Here is a 14,865-nt window from a genome sequence, read left to right as displayed (position 1 = left end):
TCAATCACAGGAGGGATGTTCAATCACAGGAGGGATGTCAATCACAGGAGGGATGTCAATCACAGGAGGGATGTTCAATCACAGGAAGGATGTCAATCACAGGAGGGATGTCAATCACAGGAGAGATGTCGATCACAGGAAGGATCCTCAATTACGGGAAGGGAGTCAATTATAGGAAGAATGTCCATCACAAGAAGAATGCAAATTACACGAAGGATGTCAATTACAGGTCAAATGGTGAATTGCAGGAAGGATTGTCAGTTACAGACCCGACAGGAAAAGTACACCTTTGCATCCCAAGAGGAAATCGACTACCCAGCTACTCACCCAATGAGGAGCCGTCAGCACCCTGAACTCTCCCTTTCCACCAGTGGACTTTTGTTCATGACAACCCCTCCCATGTCCTCCTTTTTCCCTATAAAGTAACTCTGCTGGACTTGCCTATGGCTTTTGCTATAGCTTGCTTGTCCCTATTTGCAATTCCTCTTCTATCCCGAATAAACCTATTTTGCTGGTGGATTAACTGGCTGTTTTACTTGTTTGGGTCAACAAGAACAATATGAAAGCAAGTCCCACAAGCCACAACTGCCTGGGCTGACCCACATCTTTTGCCCCTTCCTGACGCCATGTTTGGTCACCTGAAGCCATCCCCTCCTCCTGGGCCCTGGACCCACCCCTCTCTCCTGCTAGGCATGTCCCCAGCCTCAGGTGGTGGGTGACAGCACAAAGGCGAGCCAGTATCTTGCTAATTCATTTGTTAACATAAACTCCCTGTTGGTAAAGCTTAGAGGTTGGATGTCCTCCCTAGGAGAATCATCACTGTGTGCTCTGGTTACACATGGTGAGTCCAAGCATCCTTATGAATCTTTTGTTTGGTTAAGTGTCTAACCCCCCAAAGGCAGTTTATTCATTTTTAGGTGAATTATACGTAATAAAACAACATGAGCCAGCCAGAGAGAAGCTTGATGGGTAGAGACATAGATAAGGAGAGAGCTGGACAGAGTTGCTGGGATGGTCTTTCCAATCTTAAAGCTTTTGCACCCCGATGCTCATGGCTGAACCAGCAGACCCTTGGGGGAGGCACCCAGGGCCAGCCATCAATGCCCCTGGCAGCAGCCCAGCTGGAACCTGGAGCCCAGCGTCCTTTCTCGGTGGGGGGGGCTTGAGGGGAGCTCTGCGTGGCTGAGGCCCCAGCAAGATGCAGCTGGATCGAGGACACATCTGTGACTGTCTCACCCTTGACTCCCCCCATGGCTTCCTGGAACTGCCCTGAAGTCCACTACTCTCCCCAGCACTTGTCTCAGGTCTGCCTCTGGGGGAACCCACAACCGCGTGCCTGGCCCCGCCTGTGATGTGGGGTCATTTTTCTCTGCCTACACCTTCAGTGCCCTCATTGAAGCTCAGGAGAAAGAGGCCCAAGGGACCCTCCTGGGCTTTCATAGCTACTGAGTCATTATGGAAGGATCGGGGCAGAGGGCAGAGCTCAGGACCTGGGGCGGCACCGTAGACAAGCTGTGAACACGCACCTGTCCCTGCACACACCATGCTGGCATCTCCTGACCCGGGGAGACCCTGCCTCACTCATCTGAGGACACTCTGGATTTGTCTTCACAGGGTGACAAGACATGGGGGTAGAACTATGACAGAAAGGGGAGGAAAGTTCACTACATGATATCCATCCATGGGTCAGTGGGCATTTGGGTTGCTTCCACTTTGGGCTGTGATGAATGATGCTGAGAGGAACACTCTGGTACACCTCTTGCGTTTCGTAAACTTCTATAAGTTTGGAGAATGTCCTGAAACGATGACTTTACACCCTTAACAAAGGAAACATAGAAAACGTAAAAGATAGGGGCAATGAAACAGGCAAGACATCTCAGGAAGAGGGCCCAGGTGGGGGTCACCTGGGAGGGGGCAGGTCTGCAGGGGGTCCCTGCCTGATGCCCAGGGTCGTCAGTCGTAGCTGCCGAGACAGCCTCCTCACCCCAGCCCCTCACCCCTTCCATCCAGCCTCAACCTACCAGTTATTTCTGCAAAATTGGAATGAATCACTCTGCCCCTTCCTCAAACACGGACTGGTTTCTGGAGGCCTGTGAGGGTCAGCATGTCCACAGGGGTCCCTGAACCCACCGTATCCCTGTTTCTCTTTTGCCCATTGTTTTCCGTCCTCCTCCTTTGCCTGAGTCATCTTCAGGCTCCAAACTCCCATCCCAGGACGTCCACCCAACAGCATCTTGGCACAGAACGGTTTCCTCTTGGAGCTGCCCCAGCAAGTCCTGTCATCTCTGCTGGCATTTGTTTGATCCAGTGTCTTTATAAATAATTGCCTATTTGTCTTGGAGGAAATTGTAAATTAAATGTAAATGAGGAGAGAAAGATAGCAGGATGGAATTAGCTCTGAGAGCAAATGCAAGGAATGAAAGTTTCAAATAATAAAGGTGCTGAGACAGTTGAAGGCCAAGGACACTAACTTCTGGTTTTAGGTGCTTTTGGCACAGTCCTTTGAGATGGGTATTTTTGTTTCCATCTTAAGGCAATGTAAGGTTTAGTATTTTAATTTCCTTACAGTTTTTGGGGCCAACGACTGACCCAGGTTTGTCTGATGCCAGGACCGAAGCCCTGTCCATCTCCCCAGGCTGCTGGTGGCCAGATCCCACTGTGGCCCTCGGCCCCTGCTGACCAAGACTGACCGAGCCCAGAGCAGGTGGGAAGCACACAGTCCAGAACCATCCCCATGGCACTTGGTGGGTGATCAATTTTAATTTGGGAAATATCCCTTTTGGCAGCTTCATTTTGATATTGAGTTTCCTCCCAGTGATGATGGAGGTGACCCAAAGTCCTTCTGTGTCAGAAGGTCACCGTGAGCTTGGTCCCTTCATATTCCTTCCCTGAGGAATTCAATGTGGAGCATTGGAAGATGGTGTGAATCATTTAAGCCAGTGATGTGGGGTTGCGTGACACACCCACGGCCAGCTCCTGGAGCCTTCCTGCTCTGACCTCAGTTTGCACGTCCACAGAGCAACACCACCACACACCCTGGGAGGCCTGTTGCAAGAACAGGCTATTTAATGAGATTTGACTCATAGAGTTATTAGCAGCAGCCCTGGCCTGGGAGTGGGAGCACTTCCAATTCTTTATACAAACTGGGGCCTCAGGCACCTCCAGAGAACACGAGAAATGAGAGGGTAACCCCAAAATCATCACCATTACGCGAGTGTAGAAAAATTATCTCTAAAACATTCAGTCTGACGTGTGGTTTTCAGAACACCATGCATGCAGTTCTCTAAAAGACACAACTTTTACAAATCATTGCCAACTTCAACATAATCACCAACATTATATCATTTTAAATCCCAAACAGTTGAACTTAGATTGTCCTCAATGCAGGGGTGTCTCAGAGATGTTGCAGGTTCGGTTCTAGATGACTGCTATAAGGTGAGTCCCACAATGTGTTTGGTTTCCCAGTTCCTACAAAAGTTATGTCTACACTATTACGCACTATAGTTTACTAGGTGTGCAATAGCACTATGTCTATGATACAGTTTTACATGTTTTTAAAAAATCATCAGGACTTTCAGTACAAGGAAAGATGACGTAGCAGCGTCTGGATCTAGCCTTCTGGCTGAAACAAATAAGAAGCCATTTAAAATACACAAAAATAATTTTTTTAGGACTCTGGGCATCAGGAAACAAGACAGAAATCCTTGAGATATGGAAAAAAATGAGGCAAGATCTGTGATTGTCCCCATTTGCTTTTTGGAGAGAGTTTCTGCTCCTGGCACAGGGAGGGGCTACCCAGGTGGAGCTGGTGGTCTACCTGAGTGGAGGAGGTAGAGCTGGGAGCCCAGGGGAGCAAAGAGGCTGGGCTCTCAGGACAGAGAATCAGAGAGGAGAGGAGAGGATGGCACAGAGAGCAGCGCAGAGCATGCAGAGGGGCGTATCCAGCCTTCACTGAGCACTGACCAGCACATGTGTCTGAGGAGGTTCCTGTGGCTGCAGAAAGAGCCGCAGGATAGGAGGAAGGGGAACAGCCCTCGGAAATCACTCCATTTGGAGTCAAGTGTGGTGCCTCAGGGGGACTAATGAGCCCTAGGCTACACGCTCACTCCACCTAACAAAGCCTGTACCCAAGATGAGAAAGGATTAGATCCTTCCCTGGTCACTTAGTTGTTTCCCACAAAAAGGATCAAGAATATTTATGAGAATACAAAAGAATCCAAAACTCAACAAAATAAATCTGGTACCCAGTAAAACATTACTAGGCACTCAAGGAATGAAGAAAATACAACCCATAATAAGGAGAAAAGTCATTCAATTTACATCAACCCAGAAAAGATATAAATGATAGAATGAATACACAAGAGCCTTAAACTATGAATTATCATAACTGTGTTCTACATGTCAAAATTCAGCAAGAAGATTGAGCGTGTGAAGTACAGATATGGAAGATGTAAAAAGGCCCAAATCAAAACTCTACCTATGAAAATTACAGGTTGACATAAAAAAGTTCACCCAATGATTAAGAGCCCATTGGCATTGCAGAAGAAAACGTTAGTAAATTTGAAGACATAGCACTAGAATTTATCCAAAATTAAACACTGAGAGTAACAGAGACTGAAAATAAATAAACAGAACATCATTCAATTGGGTAACAGTTTCAAGTGGTATGATATTTGGGGAATTGGGGCTGCCAGAGGAGAGGAGAGAGAGGGTAGGGCACAGAAAAAAAAAATTCTTGAAGACATAATGGCCAACTGTTGTCCAATTTTAGGAAAAATATAAACCCCCAAATACGAGATGGTCCACCCTTCTCAAATAAAAGAAAGATGAAGAAAACTACACCAAAGCACATCATGATTAAATTTCTCAAAAACCAGTGATAACAGGATATCCTTTAAAACCACTAGAGAAAAAAGATACACTATATACAGAGGAACAAAGACAAGGATGATGGCAGATTTCTCACTGGAAACAGTGCAAGTCATAAGACAAGACGGCGGAACAGCATTTCTAACACCCTGAAAACAAAAAAAACAACAACTGCCAATCTAGAATCCATACCCAGGGAAAATATCTTTCAAAAAAAAGAAAGCCAAATGAAGACTCTTAAATAAGAAAATGCTGAATGGATTAATCAGTAGTTGGCCTGAGGTACAGGATATATTAAGGGAAGTCTCCAACCAGGAGAAAAATAGAACCATACAGAAATCTGGATCTAAGGAAAGGAATAAAGAGCACTAGAAATGATAACATCGTGGGCAAAGATAAAATATGTCTTAACTCAAATACCTCTAAATAGCATAAACACTAGGAGAGGAGAAATAGTAATCAATCTGTAAACTTTTTAAACATATCAGCACTCTTATGTTACTTCAATGAAGACTGTGATAGTAGAAATTGTGCACTCCAAACCCTTACACAGCCCCCAGAATAACACAGCCACGGGTTATGGCTAGTAAACTGGAAAAGGAGATAAAAGGGAATCATGAAAATATTCAAGTGATCCAAAAGAAGATAGAAAAAAAAGAGAAGCAAATAAGAGATGGGACAAACAGAAATCAGAAGGTAAAATGGTGGATTTAAACTTAACCATGTCAAAAACTTCATTAAATGTAAATGGTCTGAATCTCCAATGAAAAGGTGTAGATTGTCACATTGGATAAAAACAAAGACACAAATATGAGCTGCTTATGAGGTAGTTAAAACTAAAGTCACAAGTAGTTTAAAAGTAAAAAGATGGAAAATGATATATAATGCTAACACTAGCTAAAAATAAAAGTTGTCATGGCTAACAAAGGACATTTCAGAATAAGACATAGATCCAGGGAGAAAAAGAATCATTTTGCAATGATAAAGTGGTCAATTTATCAAGAGGACATAATAATCCTAAAGTTATTTATACAAAATACTGGAGCTTCAAAATATATGAAGCAGAAATTGATAGGGATTCAAGAAGAAATAGATACATCTGTAATTATAATCAAACATTTTAGCACCTCCATCAATAATGTATAGAACAAGGAGACAGAAAATTAGCGAGTGCATGGAAAACTTGAGCAGCAATATCCAACAACTCAGCCTAATCAACATTTGTAGGACATCCAACCCAACATTTGTAGGACAGCCCACCACGAACAGCAGAACACACATTCTTTTCAAGTGAACACGAGACATTTTTATAAAGATAGACTATATCATGTGCTGCAGAATTTACTTCAATAAATTGAAAAGAATTAAGTCACATAAAGCATATTCTCTATCCAAAATGAAAGTGCAAATCAGTAAAAGAAGGGTATCTGGAAAATACTCAAATATTCAGAAACTAAGATCACATGCTAAATAATTTAAGTCAAAGGAAGGATCCAAGGTAAACTGGGAAGTATTTTGACTGAATAAAAATGAAAATAGAACTTATGAAAATTTTTGGATGCCACTGAAGCACTACTTGGGGAAAATTTAAGAATAAACAAGTATACTAGAAGAGTGAGTTCTCAAATCAATGACCTCAGCTTTCACACCTGCAAGAAACTAGAAACAGAAGAGAAATATAAACCCAGTTACTTAAATGGAAGTAAGGAAATAATGGAGATCAGAATGGAAGTTAATGCAATAGACAACAGAATCTCAGTAGAGAAAAATCAGTGAAACCAAAAATTACTTTTTAGATCCATAAAATTGATAAACTTCTATTTACAATAATCAGCAAAAAATAGAGAATCCGTTAGTTAATAATATAAGGAATGAGAGGGGACATCACTACAGACATTAAAGGACAATAAAAGAACCTTATGACTAATTTTATTCCAATAAATTTGATGGTTTAGATGATATGGACACTTTCCCTGAAAGATAGAAACAAACTTCATTCAAGAAGAAATAGAACCTAAATAGTGCTAATATTCTTAAAGAAACTGAATTTGTGTTTTAAAAGTTCCCACAAAGAAAACTCCAGGTCTAAGGGGCTTACAAATAGATTATATCAAAAATTTATGCAAGAATTAATATAAATTCAATACAAACTCTCCAGAAAGGGAAAAGGAGGAAATACTTCCCAACTTATTCTCTGAGGTCAGTACTATCCTGATACCAAAATAATACAAATAATTTAGCAGAAAAGAAAGAAACACAGATCAATCTATCTTATGAATATGGATGCAAAAGTTCTTAACAAAATGTTAGCATATAAAATCCAACACTACATGAGAAGGCTAATACATCACGACCAAGTGTGACCTATCTCATGGATGCAAGGTTGGTTTAACATTAGACAGTTAATCAGTGTAATTTAACATATGAACATGTAAAAAAATTTAAACTATATGATCATCAAAATATATGCAGAAAAAAAGCATTTGAAAATATCCAACATTGGTTCCTTATTTAAAACAAAAACAAAACAAAACACCTCTCAACAAACAGAAATAGGGCATCTGTAAAAACCCTACAAGGTACCATCACACAAAATGGTAAGAGATGAATGATTTCTCCCTGAGTTCAGGAGCAAGGCAAGGATGTCTGCCCTTACAGATTCAACACCACAAGGGGCAGCCTAGCTAAGGCAATATGGAAAGAAAACGAAATAAAAGGACTCCATATTCATTGAAGAAAGAAGCCAAACAGTCTTTATTCAAAACAACATGGCCATTGATGTAGACAGTCTTGTGGAATCTAAGAAATGATACTAGAACCAGTATATGGTTTTAGCAAGTTTTCAGAATATAAAATCAATTGTATTTCTTTACACTAGCAAGGGACAGTAGGAAACAGAATTTAAAGATCCATTTACAAAACATGACAAAATACAATACACTTAGGGATAAATCTGACAAAAATTTTGCAAGCGGTGTACAGCAAAGAGTACAATGCATCACTAAGAGATGTTATGTGAGACCTAATAAATGGAAACATGTATTATCTTCATGGATGTGAAGAACCAATATTGTTAAGATGTCAATCGTTCCCAAACCGATCTCAACATTCAAGGTAATCCCAATGGGAAAAACTATCAGAAGGTAATTTTTGTAGAAATTGGTAAACATTGTAAAATTCATAGGAAAATTTGAAGGACCAAGAACAGTCAGGACAATTTTGAAAAAGAAGAATGACTACACTACTTAATTACCTGACTACTATTTCAAAACTAAGTACCTAAGATAATGTGGTGTTGAGTAAAGACAGATCAATGGAGCAGAAGAGGAGTCAACTCAGTCATACGTAGTCAACTGCTTTTTAACGAAGGTGCAAAGACAAATTGAGTGGAAAAGGATAGTCCTTTCTAAACATTGTGCTGGAATAATTGGATATCCATAAATTTATAAAGGACTTTTTTCCATACCACACACCACATACATTTTTTTTCAAAACGGATCATAAACCTACATATAAGAGCTAACTATAGACAGCAGAGGTGAAGACACATAGATGAAGAGGAAACTGTCAAGACCTTGCATTATAAAATATTTTATACACCTTACCCCAAAGGGCTGTTTCTTTAAAAAAAAAATGGTAAATTGGTCATCCTTAAGATAAAACTTTCACTCTGCAAAAGACACTGTTCAAAGAACAGAATGACAAGCAACATACTGAGGGAGAATATTTGCATGTGCAGCTCACACATCTAAACATAAATAGAACTCTCAGTACTCAACAATTACAAAATAACCCAATGCGATAACAAAAAATGCACAGATTTTGAACAGATGCCTTTGTAAAGAAGATAACCACAATAAACCATGAAATAATGCTCCATATCATTATCCACTAGGGAAGTACAAGTTGGAAACCAGATCTATTAGAATGTCTAAAACTAAGAAAACTACAGAAACCACAGGCTGGAGGGGTGTGGAGCGCCCGACTCCCCAGCACAGTGGGTGGAAAAGCAAAATGGCAAAAGTCACTTTAGAAAACACTTTGGCTTCACATAAGGCTTCAGCCAGCAACACCACTCCCAGGATTCCACCCAAGAGAAATGAAAACACCTGCACACAGACCCGCAGGGCGATGCTCCGAGCAGCTGATTCATGGCATCCGCAGACCAAAACCCACCCGAGTGTCCTTCCATTGGAGAACGGATATACAAATTGTGTTCTAGTCATATTATAGAATAATACTCAGAAATTAAAAGTAACTGAAACACCAGGAAAACATAGATGAGTCTCAGAAAATGTCACATTAGGCAGAAGAATCTGGATTCAAGAGTATATGATGTAAGATTCCATTATGTCTACACCAGGACAGACTGTCGCGAGGTGACGAGAATCAGAACAGTAACTGCCTCGGGCGACGGGAACAAGGTGGAGGGCACTTTATAGGGTGAGAGTGTCTTTAATTACGTTATTGGTGAGGTGATTACATGGGTGCATACATTTGCCAAGTTAAAGATGTTAATAAAACAATAATATTGGAAAAAGAAATAAGTAAAAATTTCAATCTTGGGAACATTGAAATTTACAGCTGCAAAGTCCTATGTTCTCTTTCTTTAAAGAAAAGAGTGTTTTAAAATTATGCATCATCTTTACTCTGTAGGAGCTAAAAGAAAAAAATAACAGAAAGAAATGCATTCCCCTTGCAACCATAACAAGGCATATTGTCAGCATGGGTAGACAAAATGACAGCAATCAACTACAATAACATAAATGTCTGAAACACGTTAATGGTGTATTTGGAAATCTTGAAAATCTTTTTCTTCAAACCTCAACAATGTGGTTATGTCCTCAATACTAAATGCTCTTGAGATTTGCAGGAAGACCACTTTTAGTGAGAATTGAAGTGTTAAACAGTGCGGCAGTGGTAATCTTAGTTGTTGGTGTGACATCTCCTTTCACTTTGAGGATATTTGAAATCTGAGAAAATTTCAGGATAACAATGGCTCCATATGGCTGGAGGAAAAGAGAAATCTCCAGGCAACTTGTGTTTTTGTCCTGGTGTTCAAAATTCTGTCACATTTACAGTAGCCTGGTGTTTCTCTTGAAATAAACTTGAAAAGGATTCAAAGAAAGAAAAATCACGAAGACTGCTTGTTCCCGAGGTTACAAAAGAAGAGTGGTACAAACTGGGCTGACCCTGCAGTAAACTGTGTCCAGGGACCGATGGGGTGTTTGCCACACAGGTGCTTCTGTGTCTAGAGCAAGTGGAAGGGTCCACCGAGGCCCTAACCCTTCTCACATGCCCTGCGATGACAAAGCATTCCCCTGACACTGGGATAGATGCCCAAATGTTCATCAGCTGAGGCTATTGCATGAAAACAATTGTCTTATGCACATGCTGGACCAAACTCAGCAATGACCATGTTTACTAAATAAACCAGATGTCCATCTATTTGTTTCAATTGGTCCAAAATCAATGATCATTGGAAGTGTTTATTGCCCATGGAGAAAATCCAGAAGCTATTAACGATTTTAGGCTGGCCAGGCCCAGAGCTGGTTAGAGACCTTCCCTGGGGCCACCTTTGCCCACAGTGTCTGGAATGCCCACCACTGCCTTCCTTCTGGACAGAGGGACATTTTCTCTGCATCCATTTTGCTCCAGAGGACCCAGCAACCCAAGGGACAAGGGTAATGACAAGGCACTTGGGCAGATGCCCTTTTTAGCCAGAATAGAAGATTTTACCCTTTTCGGCAGGTAAAAGAGAATTATAGAAAACCATGCATTGGCTCCAGAAGGTGCTATGGGGGATCAGAATATGCCACCCCAAAATACGTCTCTTTGGCTTGATTATTTTTAAGAAGAAAGACTCAGGAAGAAACTTTGACCTTTCCCCCAACTGCCTAAAAGAATTTAACCTAGAAAGCTTGTTCCAGGAAGGAGCTGTCAGAGAGACACTTACAGTGTCATATAAACTAGGGTGTGGTAGACAGGGAGGAACTCAGCAAGGCCCATTTAGTCAAGTCCTCTCCATACCCCATTGTCTCTGCAAGGCCTGGTAAACATTTGTTGACCAAGCATTTGCTTTTCCATCTCTGTATGAATTGCCTTCTGCCCCTTTGAAGTCCCAAACCCCCACCCCCAACATTCTCCTTCATCTTTAGCTGAAAGTGCTATTTAAGGTAGTGGTTTCAGACATTTTGGCAAGTTACTCAGTTTTCCTGGGTCTTTCCCATGCATACATGTTAGTAAACTGTTTGATTTTCTCCTGTTATTCCATGTGGTGTCAATTTAATTCTTAGATCAGCCAGAAGGACCCAGAGGGGAGAAGAATAGTTCTGCCTCCCCTACAGTGCTGTGAAATCCTCGTAAAAAGAGTTTTTTTCCCTTTTCCTCTTTTGTTGTTGATGTAAACAAGTGCCTAAGAAAGTCTCACTGACATAGAAGACGCTGTTGCTCCAGCGAGCCCCTCTGCATTCCACACGCGCTGCCTCATGTTCAGCCCTGAGATGATTTCACATGTTAATAGTGCCCAGAGACTGCTTGATTAAGACAGTACTTATGACGAAAGACAGTGCACGTTATTTAAAGAGAAATACTAAAATTACAGCTCTACCTGTATCCTGTGCATGGAAATTGTGGATAAAGAAAGAGAAACATTCACTCCCATCAGAGCATTGCAGGGGCTGTCACTGAAGCATTGTTACGGCTGCCAGGTAATTCTGGATTATTCTCTCTGAGCTATGAAATCTCTCATGGACAAACTGAATTCCTTCTACTAAGGAATAAGGAGTGAGTCCCTACTGATAGCAATGATGACTCTGCAGTCCATCCTCAGGTGAGGAGACTGTGTTGCCAGTGGCATCCACACCCAGGGAATGCTGGCTCCTCTCCCTTCAGGAGAATGGACAAGTTACTCTGCCCCTTCACCTCTCTGCCCTCCACCATGCACTGGGGTTATTAACACAACCCCACCCCTGACCCCACCCTAGATCAGAGTTGCTAAAGCAGTGAGTGATCTCCTTAGAGATGACTATTTCCTGCTCCTTTAGCTATGAGGGTCCCAGGCTTGCAGGGGGAAGACCTAACGTTGACAGGTTTCTGACTCTAAGTACTTTACTTGTCAGTCTAGTTATTTGTGTTCAGATCACTTGTGTAGTCATCATTCACAGCCTGATCCACACCAAATGAGAGATGTTAAAACAATGGAAACACTGGACAGCCTTCAATAACTCAGTCTCAATTTGCAATTCCTTTGTGAATGCTGCAGGCTATCGTAGGGGGAAAAAATAAAACTCAATCAAAAACAAAGAATTAGCAAGTAAAAGATAATTAAAATGGGCTGTTTTAAACTTAATTAACATGCAAATAAAATTCATTAAGGTTGATATCTTGCTTCATTACGAGCTGCAGCAAAATAGAGAATTAAAATGGTTTCCACTGATAGAAAATCCTGAGGCTTGTAAATCCTGGTGGGAAAAATGATTTTACCCAACCATGGTGAATAAATTCTGTTGTCGTTTACTGAACATATAGACAAGCTGGAGATAAATTTACCGATTTAAATATAGTATCTCTTCTCATTCTGAAAACTTTAAAAGTAATTGATTGAAATATAGACTTTTCTATTTTCTTTTCAGAAGAAAAATACTATGTTTCTCCCAAACTGAGTACAATGATTAGAATTCAAATGAGAATGAACATTGAATTTTCCTAAAATATTTCTTCCTTTATTGTATTTTATTGGCACAAAAATGTCCCCCCTTTTTTTAACCATGATAGTTTTGGATAAATCCATCTTGTCATCAAGAAGAGCCTGAAGGGGCTCGAATCTGATCTTCCTTAGTGTTTATCACATTGATCCACTTAATAGAGATTAGAAATTCCAAGGAACAGGGCCCAATAAGCACCATCAGAACAAAAGAAGGCCTCCAACTTAAGCGTGTGCCAGGGATCCTTTATCTGACTGCATTTCTGACAACAGAGGACAGGGTTGGCAATAACCCTGTGGTGGCAGTCACCCCTGTAATCTGGGAGGCTCAGCACAGGTAAGAGGCAGTGATGAGGGGAGAGAGGGGCTGAGGGACACCGGTCAGGCTGCAGAGCAGAGGGTCCTGGGCCTGGTGCTCACAGGGCCTCCCAAGATGCCATCTGTTTAAGGGCCCAGAAGGAAAGCCAGCTGGGGGTCTAGCCATGGAGGCTGATGGGGTTCAGGGCAGCTTCCCCGGGATGCACCACTCTGCCATGTGAATTATTTTGAGCTGAAGACAATCAAGGCTCAGAAGACTCAGGAAGAATGTTTGACCTCCCACAAATTGCCTGAAAGAATTTAAGATAGAAGGCCTGTCCCCGGAGGGAGCCAGCGCCATAGATAACTCCAGGTGCGGTAGACAGGAAGGCACCCAGCAGGGCCCATTTTATTGAAGCTCTCTTGTGGGTCCCATTGTCTACAAATGGCCCAGCAAACATTTGTTTACCAAATATTAACTGTTTTCATCTTCCTGTAAATGGCCTCCTTCCCCTTTGTCTTGGACCTCTGTTTCGTTCTCCTTGCTCCAGAAAGACATATGTACCTCACTCAGCCTGACTCCCTTTGGGATTCTTCACGCTAACATGAATTCCTTGTGTGCAGGTATTAAACTTGGTTTGATTTTCTCCTGCTAACCTGCCTTCGGTCATTTTACTTATTTGACCAGCCACAAGAACCAGAAGGGGAAAAGGGGGAAATTCTCCCCTCTCCAACAAGGCCAAGTCAGGATGAACCAGCAGGAACCAGGGAGTGGAGGACATGCAGGGCCAGGGCAGCCAGGAAGGAGCCTGCAGAAACTGGGGGCATCACCAGGGGCGAGCTGGGTCTCCTGGCCTGCAGTCAACAGAGGCTGCATCCTTGCCGCCAAAAACCATTTGTCTCAGGGAAGCAGGGGGCATTGATTACATGCACACCAAAGCGATTACACTATGAGGCACCCTCACCCACATGATCATTAGCCAGCGCTGAAGTACTGGCCACGTGGGAGGTGGGGCTCCCCTCTGTACTCGCTGCCCCACAGAGGCAGAGACGCCTGTGTTCACTTAACTCTGCCTACTCTTCACCTCATGTTACCAACAGGCAATAGGGAAATAGAAGGAAATACAAAATAATCATATAAAAGTGGCAGAAAGTTTTCAAACCTCTATTTTGGAATAAACGCTATGGTAAGAATGTCTATCTGTCCACCTATCTATGATGAAAATCTAAAATACCTAAGAAACTGTATGGGAATTATGTTTTATTATGTCGCAAATGTTCACCGTAATAAAATGGTCAAATGTTGAGCACTAAGGACAAGAAGCTTAAAAAAAAGTGCCGAGAAAGTGACTTAAAAGGTGGGGGGTGAAGAGCAAAGTCTACGATTCCATGTCTTCTTTGTGTAGCTGCGGTTTCTATAGGAATTTTCTGCATGTTTCCCTGGAATTTATGCACAGACTTTTGCCTCAGCACTTCATGGGAAGGCTCAGGGGGATGTCTTCCCTGTGACTGGAAGTTTTGTGGTTCTTTCTTTCCCAGAGCAATTTTCTGCTCTTCTCCTTAAGTGTAGGCACAGGGTACATGCTCCTGGAGCAAAGTCTCCAAAGATACACACAGAATGCCCATGAGGAGCTGTGAAGGTAGCTGTTGATTCCCATTCCTCCACAACAGATGTTAAGGGAAGGAAATCAAATATTTTTTCTTTTTTTAAAATTGGCAAATATCTTTTTAGAATGCCTTTCTAGCCTCTGTTGTAGGCAGAATAATGGCCCACCAGGGATGTCCACTTGCTGCTCCCTGGAGCCTGAGACTGTGTCACCTTACAGGGCAAGAAGGAATTGAGCTGGATAATCAGCTGGATTTGAGATTATCTGGGATCATCCAGGCAGGCCCAGCATAATCACGAGGGTCTTTAAATGGAAAGAGGAAGGCAGAAGGGTCAGAGAGATAGCAGTGGGAGAAGGACTCCAGTGCCATTGCTGGTTTGAAGATGG

General features: G+C 42.0%; 1 protein-coding gene across 1 annotated transcript in view; it reads right to left on the bottom strand.

Moving 5' to 3' along the window:
* The window catches only part of LOC124228999 (contactin-associated protein-like 4), a 167,502-nt gene that overhangs the window by 115,687 nt on the left and 36,950 nt on the right, over positions 1-14,865 (bottom strand). The gene's annotated exons all lie outside the window — the stretch shown is intronic.

This window comes from Equus quagga, chromosome 17 (assembly GCF_021613505.1).
Source record: "Equus quagga isolate Etosha38 chromosome 17, UCLA_HA_Equagga_1.0, whole genome shotgun sequence".
NCBI lineage: Eukaryota > Metazoa > Chordata > Mammalia > Perissodactyla > Equidae > Equus > Equus quagga.
Note: the sequence above shows the minus strand (reverse complement) of the source record. Positions and strands in the feature narration are given on the sequence as shown.